This window comes from Indicator indicator, chromosome 5, assembly GCF_027791375.1.
Source record: "Indicator indicator isolate 239-I01 chromosome 5, UM_Iind_1.1, whole genome shotgun sequence".
Lineage (NCBI taxonomy): Eukaryota > Metazoa > Chordata > Aves > Piciformes > Indicatoridae > Indicator > Indicator indicator.
The window spans coordinates 16632025-16642643 of NC_072014.1; positions in this window are offsets into that span (position 1 = coordinate 16632025).

Below are 10619 nucleotides of genomic sequence, written 5' to 3' on the forward strand. Positions count from 1 at the left end.
CTATGAGAACAGGCTGGAGGAGTTGGGATTGTTCAGCCTGGAGAAGAGGAGGCTCAGGGGAGACCTGAAAACAGCCTTCCAGTACTTGAAGGGGACCTACAGGAAGGATAGAGAGAGACAGTTTGCAAAGGCCTGCAGTGCCACGATGAGGGGCGATGGCTTCAAACTGGAGAAGGGGAGATTTAGATTGGATATCAGGATACCATGAGAGTGGTGGAACACTGGAACAGGTTGCTGAGGGAGGTGGTTGAGGCCCCTTCCCTAGAGGTATTGAAAGTGAGGCTCGACGAGGCCCTGGGCAGCCTGGTCTAGTTGAGGCTGTCCCTGCTGACTGTGAGGAGGTCAGACTAGATGACCTTTGGAGGTCCCTTCCGGCCTAGACCATTCTATGATTCTGTGAAGTGGAAGTGGTCAGGTTGAGGAGGAGAGCATTCCAGTCTGTGCCCTGAGCTCAGAACACAGTCCAAGATGCCTACCAGGTTTTTGCAGAAAAGGACAGTGAAGAGTCTGTTTTCTCAGTCATTTTCCTGCAGCTTGCTAAGGCTGGTGGTGGACAGAAGCTTTCAAGAGTGGGTGGAGGGGCTGTGGTGGCCTCACCATAGCTGTCACTTGCCTTTCCTGAAATACATCCACAGTGGTGAAAATGTTAAAAACTAAAAGGCCTGTGACACTGCCAGAGGCTTCTAGCTGAGCACAGCTCTTCCTGCTGGGCAGAGGACAGTGAAGCAAGTCATAAACAACTCAGTTTGGCTTGCTACATCCCTGGCGCAGGGCACTGGGTTGCTTGCCTCACTGTGGTCAAGCAAATGATTGGACATGGTAAGGTGTTTTGGGGGAATGGGGTGGACTGTCTTTAAATGTTCAAGAACTGTTGAGCTCGCTACCAGTTCTACTATTTGTGGAGAAAAACACATACCTGGTTTTATGAGTGGGGCCTGGAAAGCAGATTCTTAAATATATACACATTACAAGAAGTCTTTGCAAGAATTTTCTGTTTCAAAGATAATTCTGGATTACATTGCAATGCCTATGATACAGAATTTCTTGCATTTTGCCTCCCCATACACCTTCTCTGTTTGAAATTATGTGAAATAGTCTTAGAGTTCACTCTCTGAACTTTGACTTATATAGACAAAACACTTCATCTGATGTTAAACTGACATAGAAACAAGCATCTAAGGATTGTTGTTGAAGGTGAATTGATACATGCTTTTTGTGTTTGCTTCTCAGTCTTAGCTATCTCAAACATTTAAATTGCGAAATATTTCAGGGGAAAACTGTTCAGTCAACAAATACAAAAATATAACCCTGTAGAGGGTACCTAAGAAATTAGTTTATAATTTGCATTACTACAAACTTATGGAAGTCAAAACAATGGTCAAACTAATGGTGAAAAACCTATCTGCTGAAGTATTTCCTTCCTAATGGTTATGTGACTAAGTTAGTGGATGGTTCCTTTGTTTTTAATTTTGAATTTTCAGAATTAAAATGGACTTGCAGAAGGACTTTTTATTGCAACATTTATCTCTTTATGTGTATATTCAAGGACTTGGAATCTTTCAGTTGGAGTGGAGATGCTCTCTTGCAATTATTAAAGGCTCATTTAGCACATGGTGATTCATATAGTCTCTCAGTACTCCACAATTCTGGGCAGCCTGTTCCAATGTTCTGTCACCCTTACAGTAAGGAAGTTTTTTCTTTTGTTGTGGTGGAACTTCCTGTGTTCTTGTTTGTATCCATTCCTCTTGTCCTAAAACAGGACACCACTGAAAAGAGATTAACACCTTCTTCCTGACACCCACCCTTCAGATATCTATAAACATTAATAAGGTCCCTCAGTCTGCTCTTTGTCAGGCTCCAGGTCTTTCAGCCTTTCCTCATAGGACATAGCCCTCTGTTGGACACTCTCTAGTAGATCCATATCCCTCTTGAACTGGGGAGCCCAGAACTGGACACAGTACTTCAGATGTGGTCTCACCAGAGCAGAGTAGAGGTGGGGAGGAGAACCCTTGGCCTGCTGGCCACACTCTTAATGCACCCCAGGATACCTTTGGCCTTGGCCACAAGGGCACTTTGCAGTCCCGTGGATAATTTGATGTCTACCAGGAGTCCAAGGTTCTTCTCCATGGAGCTGCTTTACAGCAGGTCAGCCCCTAATCTGTACTGGTACATGGTGGTGTTCCTCCTCGGGTGCAGGACTCTACACTTTTTCTTATTGAACTTCATTAGGTTCCCCTGTGCCCAGCTGTCCAGTCTATCCAGGTCTTGCTGAATGGCCACACAGCCTTCTGGTTTATCAGACAATCCTCCCAGTTTGGTATCATCAGCAAATTTGCTGAGGATACGCTCTATCCTCTCATCCAGGTTATTGATGAAGATACTGAATAAGACTGGACCCAGTACTGACCCCTGGGAAACACACACGTCTCCAACTGGGCTCTGCACTGTTGATCACAACCCTCTGAGCTCTGTTGTTTAGACAGTTCACAATCCATCTCACCATCTACTCTTCTAACCCAGGCTTCCTGAGCTTGCCTACAAGGATGTTATGGGAAACAGTGTCAAACCTGGGGACATCATGGATTTTTCCCTCTTGTCTGTCTGTCATGACATGAATTCTAAGCAAGTTTTTAAAATCTTCATTATCATCTCTCTCAAATGTTTCACACTTGTCGGTAGTTCTATCATAGTAGCATAGCAGCATCCATGCCTATACCTTGTTTGGAGTTGGTTGTAAGGTCTTCATAAAATAAATTCTTTTCTTTTTCTCCCGTCTTGCTGTTTGTGCAGGGAAAATCTGAAATACTGGCTTTTAAAGTAGGACTGATTAAAATAAAGTAACCCAGTAGAATTATGGAAAAAAAAATCTTAGTATTATCATGAAAAAGAAATAGTAAAGAGGTGGACAACTAGATTTTTCACATGTATTAGAGAATTGAAACTAGATTGATTAAATAAAAATCCACATGCAATATTAACTTATTTCTGGTTAATATGATGCATATATATAAAAATATTTTGTAGTTTAAATTTAGAAAGCCAGAGTGCCATTAGATATAATTTTTTAGAATATTTAAAATGTTTAATTAAACGGTAAAGCCATGTAAACCATCTGCTTCTGTTTAAATAGTCAAGATGTTACAGAGCCATTTCTTGTAATTGATAGCATCTATGCATTTTTGATTACTTTAAAATTAGTGTTAAGCTTTGCTAAGGATGTTGTTTTGTTTGGTTGTTATTTTTTTTTCCTTTCCCTGCAGTGAAATATAATTAATTGCCAATGAAGAGCATTTATAAGATTTTAAGTAGAAATTCTCCTAATTTTAGCACATTTTGAACTTTATAAATTTTTGTCATTTAAGATTTTGTTCTTAATAGCAAGTTAAAGAAGAATAAAAACTAAAGTAGACTGCAGCAGTTTGAAGGTTTCTGTATGATGCATGGTGAGTAATCTGGGAGGAACTGGGATTTGTTTTTTTCCATTCATCAGCTGGGCTTTTTCCTGCAAACTGTTTCATTGATGTGTAGTAGCTGAAAGTATTACAAGATAAATCCCTCTCAGGCCATGGTATCTGCAAACTAATTCCTGTTGCAGGCTGCCAAAGAATCAATGTGAACTCATGTTAGTTAGGTGGAGCTGGCAGAAGTGTGACCAGAAAGAATGTCTCTTCAGTTGTTCCCACTGGCAGAATTCCTGGGGAACCCTTACTCAAATGAAACCTACCCGCCAAATTCAAATGAAACCCTAAACATTCAAAGGGCCTACCAGGAATTCCATCGCTGGGTTAGCAGACTTTCAAAATCGTCTGTAAATTGAGTATGGTCTGATAAACAGGCAGAGCTTTATTTGGCTGTAATTTTCAAACATATTTGGAGATTCTCTGATGCAATTGAAAAGCTACATTCAAGGTGATTGTCAGAAGACAGTTTCTTACAGTTTAGAAAAGATAAGGAGATAAAATGAGGCATAACTGTGGGGGCAGGCGTTTCCTGTATCATATACTTCACAGTTTGAGTTTCTTTACAGATCTTGAATGCAAAAAATGTACTTTCTGTCTGACTTGGTCTGCCAGTTGTTGGTTGATAGTCTGAATTTCTGATTATGGTGTTATAAAGTGTTTCCCCCCCCTTGTGTGTTCCAGCAATTTGCACCTCATTTTGTTTCCTAATGGCCTCCTCGAAATCTTTATAAATGTTTTAATGCAGTTTAATATATACAGACATTGTTACAAGCATATGAAGTGTTAACATTGTTGCTTTTGTAAGTCTAAATAGGATGTTTTATAGAAATCAGCTTTGAGTTAAAATATTTTATAGTGGACTATAGTCCATAAAAGGTTTAAAATATTCACAGACTTCCCCTACCTTGTTGTGGCTTAACAGTTTTTCTGAATTCAGTAATAATTTAAGGACAAGGGTGACCAATTTGTGTACAATGCATCCATAAACTTGACTGGTTACAAAAGAACTCCACATCTGAAGTGAGACTTTACATAGGGTGGGGCATGCAAGCTGCCACAGTGTAGCAAGTACTGGATTTGTCTGAGTGTTTCAACATTTGATGTTTTAAATATTGACGATTCAGTTCCCAGTGTCCTTGGAGTTTTTATTAAAGATAGCATAAGAATAACAACAACGGTGTAGTTGTTCAAAAAGTCTAAAACCGAAGCAGAAACTTTAAAACATGATGATGGATGTGTCACTCTGGAGAGAATAGCAGTGGCCATGATCTGTCAATGTACCAAACAAACAAAAGATAAACAAAAGGAAGCAGATCTTAATATTCACAGTATTTATTCAATATGCAAGATAAGCTTCCTTCTCATTTATCATTTAAACTTCCCTTTGGGAGCTTCAGATTTTTAGCATCCTACTCTAATTCTCCTGACTTACTACCACTTTGCATGGTGCACTGGCCCCTTTTCAGCTCAGCAATTCTGAGCTGTCTGGCACTGTTTGGAAACAAAACAAAGCATTCTTACTACAGCAGTAAGATTTCCTGTCTTCATAAACTATGGGCTATGGCTGTGGCTCATGAACAGCAAGTCAAACTGTTTGACTTTAAGCTGATGATAGAATAAGGACAAATGAGATGAGGCTGTATTTGTCCTGCTTCCTTCCTTCACTACACAGCTTTTTCACGCTTCAGTTTTCGGTCTGCTAGTCTGTCTGTATGTGCAGCTGAATGATTTGCTACGGGCTGAAGCCCAGGTTTTCTGCCCCCATTCATGGTATTATGCCTAGGTGTGCTCTGCAGAGACTGCGTATATTCCTTGTAGCCTCTTTAGTCCAAAGTTAGCTACTTGGACTAGAAAAAACTCTACTCACGGGAGGTATAGACAAAAGTTAAAAGGGAGAAAGAAGAGTCAGTAATTAAGCAAATTGGGTTGGAGGAGGCAGAGCTGGACATTTTTGGGCTAGAGGATATCAAATCATGCTTGTCAAAGGCAGTGAAAGTGATTGCTGGGCTCATCTTTGGTTAGTTAAAGATTAGTGGCTTAGGCTGTGATCTTTTATTCTCAGCGATGAATGTTTATTCACAGAAATAGTTCCTTTGACATCATGAACATTATTCTTGTAAAATGCTCTTCAGAGGAAGGGATTTGTGATGGAGCTGTATGGTGCTATTTATTCAGGATACTTCCCCTTGTCAGTGTACCAGTCTGCCACAGTGGCATTCTATTTGTCTTTGTGCCTCAATATTTCCTTGTGGCTGTTGCATTTCTTCTAAACTTAATGATATCAGGTGGTGTGTAGTGAAAACTTATATGTCCTTTTCAGCTTGTTTGCAGACTAGAAACCCAACTGTTCTTTGTCACTGAGATTTAAAATCATCCTCCTTTTGGGCAGACAGGTCGTTCCTTTATTTGTTTTACTACAGAAGGATGGAACTGGTATTTGACTGCTGTAGTCCTGGTTAGCCTGGACTGCTTTATATAGGATGGAAAGTGGCTTCTATCAGCAACCTCAGCAAGGGAGCTGGTGGAATGTTCTGAAATAACTGGAACATTAAATTACAAATGCCTATGTGCTGTATTAATATGACTTCTACCTATATTGTAGCTGTCAACATACAATGGGGGTTTTGTGTTAGATATCATGCTTGGTTTGATTTCTGGAGATGGCATCGTGAGAAAAAGCATGCTTGGTATGACACATATCATTGTTTATACATCTGACTGTACAGGGTACTGCAGTGTTTAAGGTAGTAGAGAGAATTTAAAACTGATTTATTTGCATTGTCTATTTATTTACTTTGTATTTGTAATTTCTGATGAACAGAAAATGTTTAAAAAGCCTGATAGATAAGCCCAATGTATTCTTTTAAATGTCTTATGATTGACATATCCTTAATGAGCCTGAGGAATGATAACCAACTAAATTTGGCTCATTAATTTAAAACTGATGTTAATGGCATTATTTTATCTGTATTCCTTTAAAATTGTTCCCTGTGCTCCTCTTAAAATTCATGATTCATAAATAGATTCCTAATTTGTGTTCTGAATCATCATATGGTTCTAACATCTATGCTGAAATTGTAATAAAGTGAAAATTTCTAATGAACACTTCCTTTTTAAAGCATCTATCAACTCAGTCAGTTTGCACTTGAGACTCTTAGAATAAACATATATGCTAAAGTCAAAATAAGAGTGCTTTAAATGCCTACTCTGATTGCTGTGTTGGATCACGAACTGTGTTGGATCATGAACTGCTTTCCCTGTGGTGTGAACTCGTATTGTACCAGGTTTTTTTTAACTGATTGGGAATTGTCACAGTGTCATCTTCACAGCTCTGGAAATCTCAGCTTCTTTACCTAGTGATATTTGAACTAATAATAAAAAAGCTTATGTTTGATTTTAACTCTGTCCTCTGTTTAAGGTGAAAGGTTGTAATAATACGTAATTTTTTATAAGCAAATTAGAAAGATATTAGTAGGACTATTATTGCTTTTCAAAGTAAGAGGAAGCAATATTAGCACAAGGCCTCAGTTCCATAGGCACTTTGCTTTCATATGCCTATGTGCATCGTGGTATTTTTTTAAAAAGAGACCTGTGACTGCAGTGAAGTGCTTTATTTATACTTAAAAAAAGAGGATGTTTGTGTGTGTTTGTAGAACTTCAGTCTGTACAATCAAGGTTTACCAGATTTAACATCTGTAGAAATGCCATAGCATATTAACATGATCCAAGATTTATCAGGATATGATGGAAGCCAAAGTCATTGTGATTCATTTTTGTTATGTAAACTAGCATTCAGACATAAATTGCAAATCAACATGCTTCAGCCCTGACTGCCTTTGATATTTATTGTAAATATGTAAGCAATTTCAAACTGCTTGGCATTCGTTAAAAAATGTGATATTTACCGAGGGCTTTGTAGCTGCTTTTAGAGTAAACAATTTTAATACCAATATTCAACCACTGACGTAGCTGAAGCTGAGCTGCATGGCTATGCTGGGAGATTGCAGGTGTGGGCAGCCACAGGCAAGCACTCCACCAGCTCAGTTCTGCCCTGGACCAAGAGAACATCTGGAATATCTGGAAGCACAGCTGAGATGTGGGTGGATCTCTGTTTTAGTGCAGAAGGGTATTGCCAATGTGCATGGCCTTGCAGTGGAACCTGGGCCTGCAGGGGGGGAGTCTGGGTCCCACCTAGGATCAAGTCACAATGGGAACAGCCTCCTTGCTACAGTCTGGGCTGTCCCTGGTGAAGTCAAGAATGGCTGACTGCAGACCCTTGTCTTAAATGGACTGCAGCACAGAGGAGCTTTGCTTATCCAACCTCACTGATCTCAGCAGTGGGATAAATTCGCGGTAGTAGTATTACAGGGTTCGCTGGGTGAGAAGGTAGCAGGCTCAGCTGAAAGGGATGTTTTAAACTATTGTCTCCTAGAAAGGGACAAAACAAGGTGCTTATTTCAGTTAGGATGCAGTGGTTTAATGTTCAGATCCCTGTGCTTTGACTTCTTTCCATCTGTCTTACAAATCAGAGCTCCCAGAAGTGTGCTGCTTTGGTTTTGGGTGGGGAATATCAGATGCATAGCCTTGGCTCAGCCACAGACCAAACAGTCAGGTGATCTAGCAGCATTAAGAGCTTGAAGCTGCAAAGTCACCCTGGTGGAGGTAGGATAGTGAGTTGACTGTTGGGGCTGTGGATTTCCTAAGGAAATTATCAATAGACGAGTGGTTTAGAGTAACTACTCAATTTATTCATGTTTGAACATATTTGTTGTAGGATGTTGTTATAAAAGTATTTTAATCACAGACTAAATGCTACTGTGGTTTCTGGTGATGTATTGTAGGGTTCAATATATTCCAGTTTTGGTATGAATGTTGACTGATACATGTCTAAATAAAATATGTAGCTACCAAAAAGGGTTCTCCCTGAACACAATTCCATTGACAGTGATTCATATGTTCATATTTAAAAAAAAATTATCTTCCAAGCATGCCTAACCCCCTCCCCACCACAAGACATCTTGTATCCATCTTGTGAGGAGCTGTAGTACCTCTAAGGTAGGAAGCTAATGTGTATTGAAGGCAGAAGGTCCTGAAATGATTTGTGATTGAATACTTGTGTGGTGTTGTATGCAGTGTTTGACAATCACTTTCCAACCCATCATAACAGATGCTACTTGTTTTGTTAGTAGGTAAAACTAGAGGGAAGTCTTAATTGAGTAGTAAAGAAAATTTGTGTGATGTAATTACACATGTAATTTTGCACTGAAGCATAAAGAAAACGACGCAATATTTTTTTTTCTACTTGTCTACTTGCTTACTAATATAAGGTGATTTTAAAAAAAAGTGAAAATTTCCTAGAACTTGTTGCTTGTTAAGCCTGTAGTCCTATTAACTGACTGAACTCTGCCATATACTTATCAAAAGCCTAAGGGACTGCATGATGCCATCCAGCATGTTCTTCTTTTAAGCAGTGCCACTATTTCTAAAGAAATTATACGGACAGTTTTTTGTGCTCAGCCTAAGAATTTAAGGAAGACTGAGATAAGGCATCACAATCTGTAGACATTATATGTTTTCCTTGCCAGACTCTGCAGAGGGTGACTATATCAACCCTAGCAATGCACTTGGTACATTGCAAAGGGAAAATGTAAGGTAATTGATAATCTGCAGTGAGGAGAATAAATAATCTGAAAACTGTTTTTAACTGTTGTGAAGAAAATGCAATAGCCATCTTAATCTAGTGGTATGCTAATTGGGTTTCTTTTGGTGTTTTTATTTTTAAGTACAATATGAGATTTAAGTCTAGAACTGTAGTGTGAGTCTAGAACAAGAGTGTAAATCCTGGCGTTAGGAAGTAAGCGAATAATTTGTTGTATCTCTTGTCAATGACAGATATTAATCCATGGTATTTATTTTTGGAAATTATATATTTGCAGCTGCATTAGTTACATAACTGTAGTTGTCAGAGTTATGCAGAAGTAATAATTTCTTCATTCTAGAAGAGGCTGGCACATCTACAAGATAATATATTTTCCTAAATGAGTTTTATGTTTTCTTTCCTAGGGAGTAGGAAACAAAAGGACATAGAAAACACAAGGCTGTGAAGGTGCTAGATTTATACTGTGATTTTATACATTCAAAAAGTTTTTTTTTCCCCAGTTGTTTGTTTTTGCTTTACTAGTTTATAGAAAATGAAATGAAGCAGCTTATTCTTTCAAAACTGTTGTATTTCTGGTCCCTGGGATTCGTCCCTGCTACTTGTATTAGGTGAAGAAAGAAGTACTGTTTATTTACATGGAGTTGCTTGTAGAATTGTCAGTGACTATATCCTGACATCCACAACATGATTTCCCTTTGCATATGGAAACAAAACTAACAATGCTAGTCTTCCTCCTGGTTCAGAATACTCTCCCAGCTATTCTGCAACAACTCTGCTTCCCTGACATATTTGGTGGGGGAAAGAAGACATAGCTTATAGACATAGCTCAACATCTCCCTCCACAGCTGCTGTCTTCTGGGTGGAAAACAAAAATATACGCTCCATATGTATGGGTTCTAATACAATTTTTGCTACCTGATGGCTTAAAGTTTTTATACCTTTTTGTTGTTGCTGTGAAATAAAGTGTCTGCCTGCATGTCTCGTGTTTGTGACAGTGGAAAAGCATCCACAGACCTGAATTAAACAAGATCAAACTTCAGGTTGCTGTGAGATCTGATTGAAACAACTTTAAGAAGTGTTCAAGGGGAAAAGGATGTTTTTCGCATATCCATAATGTGAATGTTTAAAGATTAATACAGATAGAAGATTCTACTTCTAAACGTTGCATCAGGTTTTTGAAGTATCTCAAAATTTATTTGGATCTTGTGATAGGCATATGGAAGAATTTAGTTGATCTGTACAAATGCATAAACCAATTTAGCTGGGAATGTGAAGGTTTTTTTTTTCGCTAGTGGTATCTCAGAACATTTTTCTTTTTTGTGGAAGGGATCTAAGTAGGATGTTGGCACATATAAATGACCTATGCAATCTTTTGCAAGTCAAACTTTGTATCAGAGACAAGACTCTAGAGGGAGCCCATCTCACAGTTTTCTGTGTTGAGAGAAATGGCTTGACAAAGAAAGTAAACCTATTTCTTTTAATGAATAATTTAAAGTGAA